We start from the raw sequence: 16,994 nt of genomic DNA, 5'->3' as shown, positions 1-16,994 counted from the left end.
CAATACCTGGAGACCTGGGGCGTACCAGTGAGTAGATTTTGGGCTAGTGAGAGTCACGATAGGGATACATTTCCTGATGGAGATAAATAGCACCTTTAGCCGTGGTATAGGATCCTTGCCACGTTGGTAGCTTGTCCAAAATTCTTTTCCTCTCCCTTTTTGGATCGTTTACCAGGTGCAGTTGGATACCGTTGTCGTCGTCGTCGGTGGGAATACCTTTCTTCATTGGGAATACTAGTTGGATAGCGACGTCGGTGGAAATTCCTTTCTTCATTCTGTAGAAAATTTCTTGTTTGATAACCTCAAGGTAGGTAGGTGTAAACCCAACTAGCACTTGGAAGGCAGGGATGCTTGCAGTGCGACAAGATCTTGTGATTGTAAAAAACAAAGCTTTATGTTGAATCAAGCTTTCTTCGATTTCTATCCAGGATGGCCTTGGTACACCAAACTGCTGCACCACAGCAAACTGTTGACAGGGAAATTGCCTGTGTAATAACGAATGTGCTCTTCTCTTTAGCCCAGAATCCGCCCTGCTGACCTGGTAAATCATAGCCGTATACTTCTTTACCTTAGTGGATAAAAATACCAGATGTGGGTAAAACTTCTGCTTCATATTTTGATATGCCAAGGTATTTGACTTCCGGGTATATTCTGATTGGGATATTATCTATTTTGATTTTTGGTAGTCTTCTAAGTTGGAGAGATCATTTTAAGAAGATTGATTTCGTTTTCTCCCGGTAAATAAGCAGCAGTTTAGGGTGGCCTGTTGCTGTTGTTTGTTTAGTGCTTGGTTGCTGCGGATTTCGAGCTGAGCCCTTGTGTCGGCATAAACGACCAGAATAGATCATCAGCAAAGGCCAAGGATGTCACACACTCGAGGTCTATCCCAAGAAACTTATCCAGGACAATAGACCAGAAGAATAGTCCCAGGACCGAGCCCTTGGGGAAAAATCCCGAGTAACAGTCCTAGAGAGTCGCTGGAACCTAGCAGACACGGTTATTAATTCTTGGGTAAGGCATGTCTTGATGGTATTGTAAAGGTTTTCCCGGGATCTTGGAGGACCGACGTCTCTGAAGAATGCCGAGCCACCAGTTGGGATTAAATGCGCCAGCGAAGTCGATTGAAATGGCTAAGAAGTACTTCGAGGTTGTGTTAGTGGCAGTTGTTAAGAAGAAATGTAAGGCATCCACAGTGCTGAATCCCTGTTTTAAACCAAACTGTGATGGTAATGCAAGACTGGCTGTTCAGTAATACTTCTCTAATCTGTAAAGTAGTAACCTCCATAAGCTGTGCTAGAACGGGAAGGAGGGCTATCGCTCTATGTGATTTCGGATTTTCCACTGGCTTGCCCGGGCTTTTTAGAATTAGTTTGAGATATCCATCTTTCCAGATTGTGGGATATATACCATACTCCAGACATTTGTTGAAGCTGGCCAGCAACCGTTGTGGTAAATACTCAGCAATTTTTAATAATGTCGGCCTGAAGCAGAGATTCTTACCGGGCGTCTTGTACATAGTCTTTAGGAGAGCTGCCTGGAGATCTATCGTAGTAAACGGGCCTTTCGTTTTTTCAGTAGAATAGTAGTCATAATTGTATTAGTATTAGCAATGGCTACGGTGCAAGGAAGCTTATGGCTTATGCTGCACCAGCCAAAAAAAAAAAAAAAAAATATATATATATATATATATATATATAAAAATAAATAAATAAAATAATAATAATAATAATAAAATAGTAATAATATGAAGAAAATTTTTAAAAAATAAATAATTAATAAGAGAAATGTAAATAGACAACCTATGCGTTTCCTTCCCACTTAGGTAATTATCCAGCTCACCTTTGAATTTCCCTAAACTGTCAGCGTCTACCACTCATGTAGGTAACTTATTCCAGTAATTTATAAATTGCTGGCTAAAATAAAACTTCCTGCAGTCCAATCTAAACATCCCTCCCCCGTAACTTGAAATTATATCCCCTAATACTAGAATCATTTATAACTGTGAAAATTTCGTCCTCATTCATTTTACTTTTGCTCTCAGAGCCTTAAACGCCTCAATCAAGTCTCTTCTAAAGTGCCTAGTTTCCAAGCTCTGCAACCCACATATTCGAAGTCTTTCCTCATATGGACGCCCTTTTGCCAATCTCACCAGACGAGTTACCCGTCTTTGGACCCTTTCAAGAAGCACAATGTCTTTCTTCAGGTGCGGTCTCCATACTTGAACACAGTATTCCACGTGTGGTCTAACAATAGCATTATATAATGGGATTATGACGTCCGTATCTCTACTAGCAATTGTTCGATAAATCATCGATAGGACACCATGGGCCTTCCTTTAAACCTGTCTAAATGCTCGGAGAACTTCATGTCTGACCGTATTGTAACACCCAAGTTCCTTTCCTCCACTACCGGTTTTAGTTCAACTCAAACTGTTCACGTTATTTTGGGGTTACTGTTCCCCCGACGTAATACCTTACACTTTACTGGATTAAAGCATAACTGCCATTTTTCTGATCACCCCTGAAGTCTATTTAGGTCACTCTGAAGAAGCTCTGCTTGGCGGTGATCATTAACTACTCTACCAATCTTTACGTCATCTGCAAATTTAGACATCACGTCTTCTATCCCTTCATCGATGTCATTTATGAAAATCGAAAACAACAGTGGTCCTAATACTGATCCTTGGGGAACACGACTTCTTACATTAGTTAGCGGCTCACCAAACGTTGTAGTCCCATCAGGTTCTGTTATTTAATTCTGCAATTCCCCCTCTTGGACTTTTACGTTTGCAAATAGTCAGTGTATCTATTCCTTTGGATTTTTTTTGCTTCAGCCTGTTGACGGTAGCGTCGCTCCAACCCTTTGGAATGTCTTCCGAAGTCTGTGGACACTCTTTCGAAGATTTCCAAGAGCTTTATGCTACCACAGAACCGCCTTACGTGATGGTTTTTTTTTTTTTTTTTTTTTTGTAGATATGGCTGCTTTTAGGCTTCCTGAATTATTCTGGTCAACCGTACTGCGCTATCGCCCAGCGTGGTAGGGGTGGTCTTGGGAAAGTCAACTAATAGCTTTCTGATCAGAGTTTCTTGAAGTGGTTCCAGTCTGCCTTCTTTCTACAATAGTGTATAATATCTTGAGGTCTAGGAGGAGAAAAGGTGATCGCTCGGTGTTCAGTCTTGTCTAATATTCTTGTACCGTCCACTTAGTGAATTTGCGGGTTATTGCAGGGGAATCTAGTGAAATGTCAATTGTACTCTCCCAGAGAGTAAGGTTTTTGTAACAGCTACCAGTGTTACCACAATGCTGCCACTATTTTCTTTGAAACAACCCCCATAATTCATTTGTCTACGAACACCCACTTTGCTGTTGCTTCTAAGAACTAGCGCCAGTAGTTTTTTTTATTTCCCTTGCATGGAAAAAAATGGAATTATCAACCAAAAGGATTAAAAAAGTAATACGCTTAAAATGGGATTTACTAAATTCTTAATGGCGCAACATTCGGGGATGCCTGTATTATTTCGTTAAATCTTTTCACCATCAGATGTGATTACCTCTAGTCTTTTACAAGATGAGTTAGGAAATTTCCAGGAAATTAACGAAAGGTGGGTGTCTAATTTCTTCTGTATTGTAGAAGAAACGCTAAAGATACCCTCACTGTCTTTCTACTTCTAGCGAAAAAAATTAATCTAATTAATAGCACTCCTAAGAATGATAAACTGTGCTTCTGGAACTATTTCTTTAATTAAAGGAGAGAACTGAGAGGAAAAATACTCCTTTATCTTACTGTGGGCGAAAAATTGTCAGAATAGAAAAAAAAATCTGTCTTTTCTTTTTGTACCTCCTTTCTGGTTTTTTTTTCGCTTTAAACTAATCAATTTTTATTTCTTTGTTTTCTAGTCATCGCGTTCTCTCTCTCTCTCTCTCTGCTCTTTCTGTTTCCACCTTCAAACATCGCTGTTGGCAGTTAGAAACGCTATCAAGACTGTTTTGTTTTCAAAGAAATCTGTTTTACGCCTTCATGCCGCATTTTCCTATTGAAGACATTTAATAAATCTCCAGATGCCTACGTTTCATCTCTTTTTCTCATCTATTTTCCGGGTTGCCTCAAATGTATGAAAACTCAATCCTACTTGTTCGCCAATGTCCAATCTGCATTTTGAAATTTTGATGGCAGAAACAATTTATTAGTTCTGCTTCGCCGAGTGATAACACAGTGACACGTCCTTAAAATAACCCGCAAAAGATCATCTTGACGCACGAGGTGTCATTACGGTGAAGAATTTTTGTCTCAATTGAAATTTCTCTTTTTGTGCTGACATGTGCATTTATTCCAAGCGCTTGCAGTGAAAACAGCGAGTGCTGGCTTTGAATGAGCATTCTATGCTCCATTTATCAATATTTACAAGCTTGGCGTGGTTGGGTTGCCTTCTGAATATTTCAGATTTTCTGATCACGGGAGGAAAAGGCAATAGTTTTTGTCGGACATATTTTAGCATAACGTGTGATAACTATTTTAAAGAATTTCAGTATAATTCTAATTCTTTACCATGGGCAAGTTTGAATTCTCAACGTTAACGCGAATGTAATTTTACAAACATACACTACTCGACAAAATTAACAGAACACAGAAAATGTGATGTAACTCGTGCAGCTTGCTGAAGCGGGACAAATTTTGGTATCGTGGTGTATCGTAGAATAACGATGGAATGAGGAGACAGCGAGAAACTTCGGACATTTATAGGGGTTGTATAAGAATTACCAAAAAAATGACATTACGGATATTGATGATCAAAAATACGGCTTATGATCCTCTCCAACGGCTAAATAGGCCCGACAGCCATGAACCATGCTCGATATGAGTGTCTATAAGATTTTGTGGAAATGAATCCCATTCTTCCATCAGCGCAGACCTTAGCTCACCAAGTGACCGAGGAGTTGGCTGTCGACGTGAAATGCGACGCCCAAGGGCGTCCCACACATGTTCGATCGGATTTAAGTCTATGATCGTGCTGGCCACAGCATCGTTGGATATCTTCAGTTTCAAAATATTCCTCCAGCACTTAAGCTCTATGCACAGTGGTGTTGTTGTGCATGAAAAGAAAATCTGGGCCAACCACACCCACATAGGGTTCCAGGGTCTGTTTTGGGTACCTCTGGGCAGTTACAGTACTCCTATCAAAAACATGAAGAAGGGTGCGGCCGTTGATCATTATTCCGACCCACACGAGAACGCTGCCTAGACCGTAAATGTTCCTTTCTCTGATGTTGGAGGGGTGATACCGCATTCCTCATTGTCTCCAGATGAAATAATGTCTAGAATCTGTTTGTAGGCTAAAACGGGACTCATCAGAGAATAGAACTGTACCCCATATGTAAGGACTGCAAGTCACATATTCATGGCACCAGTCTCGACGAGCTCTTTGGTGGTTTGAAGTTAATGGGATACAAACCAATGGCTTCGTTGTGTAGAGTCCATTTGAATTGAGCCTTAACACAGTCCGGTTGGAAATGTTTTCACCTCTGGCCGCAGCAACTTCAAAAGAAAGTTGACGGCAAGCCATCGTAGGGATACTTCTTCTTCTTCTCTTAGTCTGTTTTGGTTGACGTAGCCATCGAGCGACCTTGGCTAGCTCTTCTTGTAACGGTTTCTCACTCCTGAAATTGATTCCATAGTGCCAAGACGACACTGTGTGGCACATTAAGTCAACGAGCAACCTCCGCCTGCGACTGCCCTCCTTTAAGTCGTCCAACGACCCACCATCTGAAAAAATCATCTAAACGACGATGACTTGCCATCCTGAGTACTGGAGATGTGCCTATCCCACTGAGCAAGCCAAAAAAAACAGGAATGAAGTGATGTGGTCGCAAGCCGTGTTTTTATAGGCATGAATAATTTGGATAATGTACCGCTCTGTAAGGTGGTAGATCAATTTCTATTGGGTACTTGGAATTTGCATGCCAGGATGCCTATTATATCAAATATTCGCCTTCGGTGACACTGTTCGCAATAAAATATCCATGAAAAACATTTTGTTATGTTAATTTTGTATATTAAATAATGAGCGGATCGTGGTATATTGTCATACTATAATACCCACATCTAATACCTAATACTACTAATACCTACACAATACATAAAAACAAATGGCCGACTTTGGCGTAAGCTTCAACACAAGAAATACAGTAGCGGCTAATGGGGGGACCCTGGGGCCCCCCACAACAACACATGAATATCCCCTGTCAGACTATAATGTCCCTTGATCTTCTTTAAAAAAAACTGAAACTGGCCTCCTACCCAACATGAGCGACAAGCTCCAATACCGTTAATAATATTTTGAATTTTAAAATCTGTATATTCTGAATGGTAGAAGAATTTGAGCATTTCTTGACACTCCATAATGGGCTGTATCGGGTCGCTGTATCAATTCTTATGTACAATTCGAGATCATTGGAGAGAGCTGTTACTTTGCAAAAGTAAATATTAGCACATGGAAGATTCTGGGGGGAAGTCAAGCTGCCTTAAGTCACATTCCTAAAACATCTCAGACATTCAATCGGATTTACTTTTGGAGATCTGGCTTCTATTCCATCCAGAAATATCCTAACTTCGAAGGAATTCGTCGAGCACCTGAGCTCTACTTGGAAGAGCATCATCGCCTATAAAAACGAATTCAGTTAGTGAAACCTCTTAAAAACCTCACATAGGATTCAAGGCTCTCGCTCGTATACTTTTGTGCAGATCTTTTTCCTCCATCAAAATATTTTCAGCCGTTCATAGGCGATTCGCTCCAGATGATGCGCATCAAGTGTCCGTTTCAAGACTGAACCTAGATTCATTGTTAAAGAGAACATTGGCCCATTGGTCTTCATTCCAGTACAGGTTGTCTGCACCAAGTCAGACTGGTCTTCCGTCGATGGAAGAGACACTAAAATCGTGGCACCTTGAATAGAGCGTCCTTTTCTGCCGACTTCTATAAATAATTTTCACTGAAACTTGTCTTCCTGTGGCAGCTGAGAGCTCAAGGAAGCTGTCTATGTGCCTCGGAAGATGAGAAGTAAGGCAACAGTCTCTCTCTCTCTCTCTCTCTCTCGGCACTGAAAAATTGCATCCTGCACGTTGAGCGCATTTGTGCCTATCCATGTAGTTCACAGCACGTACATAACATCTAGTTTATGCCTCGCGTTGATTGAGTATCCGATAGCTATATTACGCACCGATCCTAGAAGGCATCATTATCTGTTCTGCGCATGTGGTTATTCATTGCCTCCTTACCGTAACCGTTTATTCCAAAAGTCTGTTTATTTTGAGTGCCACTTTAAGAAACACTTTAAGAAAAGGATTCCGAAATGTGATCAGGCTCCCTCTCTCATCAATAAGCATTCAGGTGGAACCGATCCGGGTTTAAATCGAAAATCTGCAGCGTATTAAGAATTATGGGAATGACTTGCATTTTTTGTGAAGAATTCCAGAAGTTGCGGCAAAGTTTTGTGCTTCTTCCTTAGAATCTCGCCCATAAACGGCGTACCATCAAAACCATCCGATTCTTCTCACGTTGTCACGGTAACCGGATTTCTTTAAAACGTTCATCCATGCAAAAAAAGAACAGTGCTTCGTTGAAAAAGTTCTTTCCTCGTATGTCTAGTATCCAGCCAACGCTTTTATCGTTAGCGAGTCTCCCTCCATATACCTCCATATGGAGAATAACAGCCATATCAACTTCATATCTCTCTGGCTTATTAATTTTCATTCTCAGCAAGCTCACAATAATTATAGCTTTAGCACTCCCCATTAAGGGCATCAGTTTTATTACAACAATTAAGCCACGCGTCGCGAGAGGATAAGAGTATTTTTCCTTCCTTCTTTCACTCCCAGTTCAGAGTATGAGCGTTCATTTTATGAACTATAATGAAAACGAAATTTTCTATTCATAAAAAGTCACTTTGTAAAGCACAGAGCATCCCATCCGAGTCACCTTTGTTGGTGCTGCTCTTAAACTGATGTTTCAGCTCATGGAAAATAAATAGCGTACTGATTCTTTCGTTCATCCACCGTCATCTCTTTTTACCATGCATTCATTGCAACATTAATTATCTCTCTCTTCTTTCCGCCATTTTTTCTCCCATCCGGACTTAAGAACGAAATGACGAAATTACTACACCAACATTTTTAATTTTTGAGTTTTATTTCTTTAACAGTTTTATCCTAATAACTACACGTGATATTTGGACGAGTGTTCAACAAATTTCAGTATTTATAAATTCTTGTTTTCAGGCGCGTGTTCCAGAAATTTCATTTAAATTTTTTTAGTTGCAAAGACCGATATGAGCCCCTGTAAAAGTCGCTCTGTTGCATGACTCACCGTTCGATAACCAACAGCAGCCGCTTGTCGAATGTGGATTTTTGCGGTAATAACTCTGCACTTCTCTTTAGTTTTTTGCCAACGTATTGCCGAGAGACTGGTCGTTCCGCATTTTTCGTATAACGGCCCCAGGAAAGGCGGCTGACCTCGATAGTAAAAGGTTGAAGTAGTTGTGTTTTTTTTTTTATTTCTCGTGCAATAAAAGAACGTAGTCAATCACACGTTAAAGGGAATACCAGGACAAATAACTACTCAGAAGAAAGGAGACTGGGGGACGGAAGGGGTGAGGGAGGTGCTGTTAGTGCTGAAAAAGAATATCTGCCTCCGACAAAACGCCTGATCTCCACACGCTTTAAAACACTCAGTGCCAGTTAGAGAAAAATAGAAATGTTCATCGTCTCCATGGAGAAAATCATCAGCTGTAGTCCACGAATCAAACCTAGTTTCTCTTCTGGAATGTGTCTCGTAAAACTATTCTTAAAATAAAAAAAGAAAAGCCAGCAATTTATAGCTTCTGTTTCGATAAACTTTCTAACAAAGTACCTCGACTTCTGAATAAATACGCCATACATCAGCTCAGATGGATAGAAGTCTCTTTGTAGAATCACGGCAGACATTTGAGATTTCTCCATTGATAAAAAAAAAGTCGAATGAATCGCTGTTACTGAGTTTTCTAGAATTCGCGACTTGTGCTTCACTTTTCCTGTAAATATTCAAGCTGTCAAACCAGGTAAACTTAATACGTTCATTGTGGCTTGCCCACTCAGGCTTCACGATACACGCCTCATCAAAGACGCTAACAACAGTAACATGCTCATTCCTGTACGCCGTGATCAAGTCAGATCCTTGCACAGTAATCTGCACCTGCATGAGGAAGGCGGTGTTAGACACTGGGAGCAGAAGTGACATCTCTGGCAGGAAACAATGACTTAATTTAAACGGATATTTTAACGCAAATTAGTAATCATTAACAACCTGCAACTACTTTGCTTAATTACATTTTAAATATTCATAATTTATCTTTATAACTGACGTTGTAATAACACGCATTACGAATTAATGGCAGAAGAAAGTATTAACAAACAGGTTATTTAAATTAACATGTCATCTTAAAATTAGTTGGTTCAGTAGTATTGAACATGCGGCTGAATCCTATTATTCACAAGAGTCGGAGAAGTGCTCGATTTTTATCAGGATATTTTCAGTAATTCTGTTGGAGTTAACGATTACTCGTATTTTTCCTGTTGAGTAATTTGTTGTTGTTGTTGTTGTTGTAATAGGGCTTTAGGAGCATCGGCGACGAAGGCCATATTGCCCTATGTATACTGTCTGTAAATTGGATGTGTTCTGTGGTGGATTTTCCGTTTGCTGGACGAAAAACCCGAGTTTCCGGAGAATACACCATGCTGCCTACCCTCGCCTGAGACCGACTAACTCAGCCACGTTGTGAAAAGGTCCATAAAAATTCCTCACGTCATCGACGGGACTCGAACTCATGTGTTTCCACCCGGTGTGGGAAGGACGACGATCCTACCAATTGTGCTAACCACAAGGGCTATTGAATAAGTGACACGAGAAGACGCCTCCGTAGCCAGGTGGGCAGGAGCAGTAGTGCGTAGCACACGCTTCTTGATTAGACCGGGGTTCGAGCCCGTGACCACCAAATACGGAGGATGCGAAAAAGTCAGGGAATCAGCACCTCATATTCCCGGAGCAATATGGCCTTAGTTGCTAATTCTCCTAAAAACCAAATAACAACAACAACGATACGAGAAGTGGTCAAACAATTCTGAGAACATGGAATATAAAATACATTAATAAATTATAGAAGAGGTTATTTCTTCAAACTACAGACACAAAATTTGACATTTTATGTTCGTGGGGTGGAAGAATGAATGTCCAGAAAACTGAGCCTAGTTCAATAATCAATTTTTTTGTGCAAAGAGGCTATAAATGCTAAAGAAATCCATGAAATAATAAGTACTATGTTTTAGGAAGCATCACCAGTTGTGAAGTGATCAGCAGAGTTTAAAATTGGATTGGAGTCAATTGAAGATGATCTAAGGTCTAGTTTACCATCCGAAGAAATCAATTCTGGAATAATTGCCATCGTTGAAGAAAAAATTTTGAAAAGCAGAAGACGTTCAGAACTTCAAAAAAGTACTTAACGTTTCCCATGGGAAAGAATTTGGGAACGTCCAAAGTTTGTGCAAGATGGGTTCCAAGAAACCTTCCATTTCGGGACAAACATCAGAGGATGGAGTCATCAAAAAACAATTTAATATTAATTCTCGCTAATCCAAATAGATTTTTCTGTTTGATCAAGAGTAATGAAATTTGGCTACATTTTTATGATCCTGAATCGAAATTAGAAAGCATGCATTGGAAGCACAAGAGATCTCCAACCCCGAAAAGTTTCGAACCCAACCATCAGCTGGAAAAGTGTAACCCTCGATTTTCTGGGATATAAAAGAATTATTACTTGATTACCTTGCACCTAAAACCGCAATAACAGGGAACATTATGCCACCCAAAGTTAAAAGCTGCAATTTTAAAAACAGATGTTTTTACCTACATCTTTTATACTCATTTCTCAACTTTTTGACTAACCCTCGTATACCGTATTATATTCTCTATAAAGTTCTTTCTGCACAAAGAATACCAGTAATACTGATAGTCAAATCAGTTGTAGCAGTTGTTGCAACATCCATTACGATTGAATCCGTTTCCCATTCTTCAAAAATTATAACAGTTTATTTCATTAAATGTGAATTTATCAGCTTGCCTCTTTGCTCTCCCATTGAATTATTTAAATATTTATGTCATATATTGTGTTATTACCGAATCCGATGAAAAATTATAATTCTTTTTCATTCAATAATTATCTTAAATAATATTGGCAGAAACGGATTTTGCTCCATTGTGGAACATTACTTTCTGAGTTATCAGTGTCCCCTGCTTTTCCATTATCAATATTTACAGGAAATTTGAAACAACATTACAAGTAGTAATCAATAGACTGGTGATTACTTCACACCCTCTCTCTCTCTCTGCACTGCAACTGAGATTTCGAGGGTAAAAAGTCAGCCAAACAGCGTTGTTAGCGAGGCTTGTTCGGCGTCAGTAATTTAAGGGTCCCCTTTAATAATGATGTACAGAAAAACTTTTGCTACAAATAAATCTTCATAATGAAACTCCAAGAATAAAAAGTAACATGATTGTTCCGGTGAATTGTTAAAGGCTGAGGTATACTTCCGACTGTCAGATTCAAGTAAATACAGTGAACTTCGTTAACGTGGACAGTGTGTGTCTTACTGTTAGTTGTAAGCACCATCTCAAGAAAAAAGGAGAGGTATTTGAATCGTGTACCACCTCTTCTGGTAGGTCACCAACCACGAAGAATTTCTGACAGTATCTTCTTGTGATTTCATTTGATTTGTTCGTTCTCATTATAAAACTTATATCCACTCGAATGTGTGGGCTTTCTTAATATATGCTTTATGGGATTCCGTTTTAAATGAACGAAGCGTTGCCATAACAACTGGTTCAGTCGGCTACTCATTGAACTAAGCAATTATTACGATCTTTGAGAAAGTTCCATCATTCACAACTTTTAGACTAATCCTCTTTCTAATCACACAAGATGAATTCCCGTGATGCAGAAAAATCCATCTGTCAATCACCGATGAAATAGTAATTTTATCTTATAAATAACACCAGAAATTACTGCTTTTGGCGCAAATTTAATCAGTATAAGTAGAGTATCCCGTCATGCATCGGAGATTGTCGGTAAATTGGATTTGCATATACTTAATCAGAAACTGCCAGGTGTGTAGGAAGGGGGAAAAAGTTAAAGGAGAACTTAACCGCAATATTTGAACTCAGACTGCTGAAATTTTGGCTGTTTCGCAAAAAAAAAAAATGAAAAGGTAGAAGGGATTAATTGTTCGACAGACCGTAAGCCTCTGATGGCATATTTTGGTGAGACGCCATCCACCGACTGGTTTGCAACGACATTTTCAGAAAGGCTGATTTCTTGCATCACTGGTGAATGATTTTAATACTTAGTTGGCTTAATCTTCAATTCACGAAATACTTGCTTGGCTGCCTGTTGGTGTAACTTTTATGTGCTCTTAATGGGACCCAAACTTCCCCGAGAGCACCCGGTGTAAAAAAAATAATTACTCGCTTCTGTAGATAGGTGATAGGGGATTAAAATAATGACTGGAACTTATTCGAAGCAGAAAAGATGTTATTTATATGGACAGGACGAATTTGATATGGAAACTTTTAGTCTTCTTGAAGATTCGAAGGATTTCCGTATTCGATGTTTAGATAGAAGATGGTATTAAGATAATAAATAGTAATTTTAAAGAAGAAAGTAAAAAAACCTCTCTAAAATTTGCCCGAGTTGATAAGAGATAAAAACTCAATTGTTTGGAATCTTTAGCAAAGCATTTAAGAAATGTTGCTATTGATCTGCCGACTGTTTAATATTATCTCTTGGATTCAGTGATGAGGTTTCCAAGGGCAACAACGTTCAGGTAATTTTGTTTCTTTACATCCTCTGTGTTTATCTCCAGAGAGAATGAAACAAAGAAAAAATCTCTATTAAGCTCGTGGTTATGTCAGCATCTGTACAAACTACAGTATATTTAATGAGATGGAACTGCATGGACTGCCACCGAGATAGAATGACAAAATAATAAATTTGGCTTCGTAATCTTTCTGAATTAAACAGGTTTGTGATGCTCTATTGTGAGAATGAAAGCTACATCTCTTGGGAAGAGAGATTTTTTTGTTAATTCAGATGATTTTTAATGGTTGGGAGCGGTGTTTTAGTTCTCCATCCCATTATGAATATTCATGCGGGTAATTCACTTTCAGACACAGGAATTTTGAAAACAGAACATTTTAATTAAAATTAATAATATCAAAGCATTTTACTACTGTTTTCATCCTACGTGCATGCAGATCAGATCTTTTATAAGCATTTTCACACTAAAAAGAGTCATATAAAGTTATCAGAACTATTTGTCTTTGGTTTTTAGACGCCACTTTCATGTGTAACCCGGTTGTATGATGTCTTTTAATAAAAATTCGTTTTGCCATTTAGAATTACAATTATAAACATACTTTGTAAACACCACTTAAGCATATTCCTTTCTTTATTATACTTGCCTTTAAATTCAAACATTTAAGTCATTAACTTGCTAGACCTCCTCCAGAAAGGGGGTAAAAAAAAACTAAATGAGTTGCTTGCCTTTTATGTCTCCCATTGCAATGTAGTTAGAATTCAAGACCTGCGGACTATTTTTCACGATGTTGACATTATCTAGAACAAAAACTAACCTATTTTATTTTACCGCGTGAAAAATTAGGATGGATTTTATATCTTTTGTTATGAAGATAATTCTGAAATTATAAGCTACAAAATTACTTGGAGAAGTTAAGAAGGTGCTGTTAATGATGCCATCTATGAAAGTCAAGAATAAGGTTGTCCATACATCAATTGCCCTTAGCTGACAATGGGAGAAGTGCTTCATGTGAATCAACTCCAAACCCACATTAATGAATTTTAGCCTGTGTTACCGCGCTTTGTGCGCAGGTGTATTGTCATACAGAAGCAGAACCTGATGATCCCACTTTCCTCGTCTGTTTTTTTCACAAATTGCAGCTTTCAAACTTTGAAATAATATTCCCTTCTTATTTTGGTTTTAGATGCAAGGTAATCGATTAACAAAAAGCCTTTTGTGTTCTCAGAAAATTAGACTTACACTTTTCTATTTGGTGGTTGAGTTCCAGACTTTCAGGATTGGAGATCCCTTGCGTCTCCGCCGCATGCCTCCTAATTTCAATTCAGAATCATAAAAAATGTAACTTAGTTTCGTCACTAAATTAAGATAAACATTTATCTGGATTTTGCAAGAATTAATTTTAAATTCTCTTTTGATGATTCCACCCTCTGTTTCTGAGAACCAACCTTGCACAGACTTTGGACATTCCCAAATGCTCATGTATTATTGTTACTTCTACGAGAAATGTAGTACTTTTTCAAGTTCAGAACTTAGTATTCTGTTTTCTAAAATATTTCTTCAACGATGGCAATTGTTTCAGAAGTGATCGATTCAGATAGTCGACCAGACCTCGGATCATCCTCAACTCCCATCATCTTTTGAACTCCACCATCTTGCAACAGTAGCATAACTGGGTGAAACTTCCCTAAACGCTAGTCATTTTTTCAGGGATTTCCTTTAGCATTTCTGCCCTCTTTGACCCAAAATTTGATTACCGAACAGTGCTCAACGTTTGGATATTCATTCTTCCATCTACCAACGTTAAAAATATTAAATTTTAGAAACTTCATAAGACATTGACGCAATTTCTTCACGTTATTTTAAAAGACGTAACCCCCACCCTCGTATGCTATTGTCCTTACTCGCACGTGGTCTTTGTTTATTATTATTCTGTCAGTAATCTGATGTCCCATATTTTTCTGTAAACTGAAAACCGAATATACCAACGCTGTCCACTCTCTTTATCTTCTCACTAAATATGTTTTCACTTTCGCCCTCGTATGTCTATAAATAAATCCGAAGGCGTCTCGCCTACGGATAGAGACGCCTTCGCATTTATAGCGTTAAATGTTCTGGGTTCTCTGCAGACCATGAAATATCTGAGAGTAGGTTTTCCATCTGAATATAGAAGACTTCTCAATAATGAGAACCAGAAGTATAAGGATTGGCTGCAACTGTGAATACACAAAGCTCAATTTGATATTTTTTCTATCAGAAAAACTGTATCCACCCTTATAAACTGAATTAGGCATTTAAACTCAATTCTTTGGGTGGCAGTATATTTCCTGGGAGCCTTCAAGTTTTTAAAATATCCGCAGAATGTTCTGTTCCCTTTCCTATCTCCTTAATGATATCGAGAATGCCACACACTTTCATATTTCTTCGCGGGAAACTCATACAGACACCGTTGACTTAAATTACCTCTGCGATGAAGTTCAGTCTTGATTAATGGAGACAGGTCCAAAAGTAAATCCCACGTTCAACTAAAAAGGATGCTCAACGGTAATTCTTTATGAAGTGAATGCATTCTGAATATCCCTATCTGTTTCAACTTTAAAATGAAAACAGATCGCGTTTGGAGATGGTAGAAGTCTGTTGGCATAAATTGCCACCAAAACTCACAACCTCCCTCCCCATCACTCTCTTTTCTACCGTTTGGTTCTGCTTGAGGATCGCTGTTTATTTCTGTTTCTTCGGTTATACGCGCGCGCGTCGAAGGTCGGGATACAATTAAGTAGTGCACCTAGAAGAAGGTTTGTGGCACAGTAGGTTACAGACGGATCGATGAAAACGTAAGACGGAGCAGAGCAGCTAAAATCCCTGGTGTGTCTGTATATCTCTTTATTTATTTTCCGTGTGGATATACATGCATCTCTCTCTCTCTCTCTCTCTCTCTCTCTCTCTCTCTCTCTCTCTCTGTATCTAGACGCGAGCTGGAGCACTTTGGATGTTCTTTCACTGATGGAGAATCCCTCTTGCGATATTTATTCTTGAATTTCAAAATACACCTGCCTTACCCGTTATTATATCTTCCTTACAATAAAATTATGAAAACTACAAAAGTCGCTTTGTATCCTACCAGCAGATGGCGTTAGTATTCGTTAATTAATGGTGTCCCTATTTTTTTTCTATGTATATATTCTTTAAATCACGTATGCAATTTCAGTTTAAAAATTTAGATGGTTGATAAACTTAAAAGTGAGAAAACGTAGCAAAACATAACCATTCACCTTTTTTGAACAATGCATTCACCTGGCGCCACCTGTCGACTTAATGTGAAACTATTCACAAATTGCTAAATGCAATTATGGAAACAGTACACCCGTCACACCCAAGCGGTAACAGCTTCATTCAGTTAATTAATTAGGGTAGTGCAACTTCCCTTTATTACCGGTTTTTAGGTCGACAGTAGAATTCGGGTTACACGTGAACTGACCTAAATGTTTAATATTAATGGACACTAGGTGGCGCATAAGTTGAATTCAACTTAGGCATTATATTGACACCTTCTTTATATAGTACACGCAAGAGGGCGCTTCTGCATTAAACTGATTATCTTGTTTATCTTGAGAGACAAGAAAATAATTTGTCTGCGTCAGGTTAATGGAGAGGATGTTGGATGATCACTATGGCAACGAACAATTCTATGTGTTCGTTTACAATATATATTCCTTTTCCATCTAGTCGAAGCTTTGCGTGCAGAAGAGTCAAGTTTCAGGAGCTGTGTTTAATGCATAAACCCAGTGCATAGTTTACTGGCTGATCTGAGGGCGGATATAGTACCAGAAATAGTCAAACAGGATCGAAAACTTGGTGTCAAGTGTGGAATATTGAGCAATCGTCGTAGACTTAATTAAATTTAAAATTTTGATATACGAGGATGATAAAGATCGTTTTAATAAGTTTCCATCGTATGGTTTGACAACTGTTATCTATCCTCGTATAGAGAAGACGTAAAAGCAGAAGACAAAAGTGTAACAAACGAATGTGCTGAGAGAAGCACATTTGTTTGTTGCACACTTTTATGTCGTCTGCACGAAACAGGCGTTTTTAAGAC

The 16,994-nt window shown here is 38.7% G+C and overlaps 1 protein-coding gene across 1 annotated transcript in view; it reads left to right on the top strand.

The window, feature by feature from the left end:
* LOC150087461 (SCY1-like protein 2) overlaps positions 1–16,994 on the top strand; it is a 412,155-nt gene that overhangs the window by 352,239 nt on the left and 42,922 nt on the right. The gene's annotated exons all lie outside the window — the stretch shown is intronic.

The sequence above is a fragment of the Mastigoproctus giganteus genome, chromosome 4 (assembly GCF_048544385.1).
Source record: "Mastigoproctus giganteus isolate SK-2022 chromosome 4, ASM4854438v1, whole genome shotgun sequence".
Lineage (NCBI taxonomy): Eukaryota > Metazoa > Arthropoda > Arachnida > Uropygi > Thelyphonidae > Mastigoproctus > Mastigoproctus giganteus.
The sequence above is the reverse complement of the archived record's forward strand: the minus strand, read 5'-3'. Positions and strand labels throughout refer to the sequence as shown.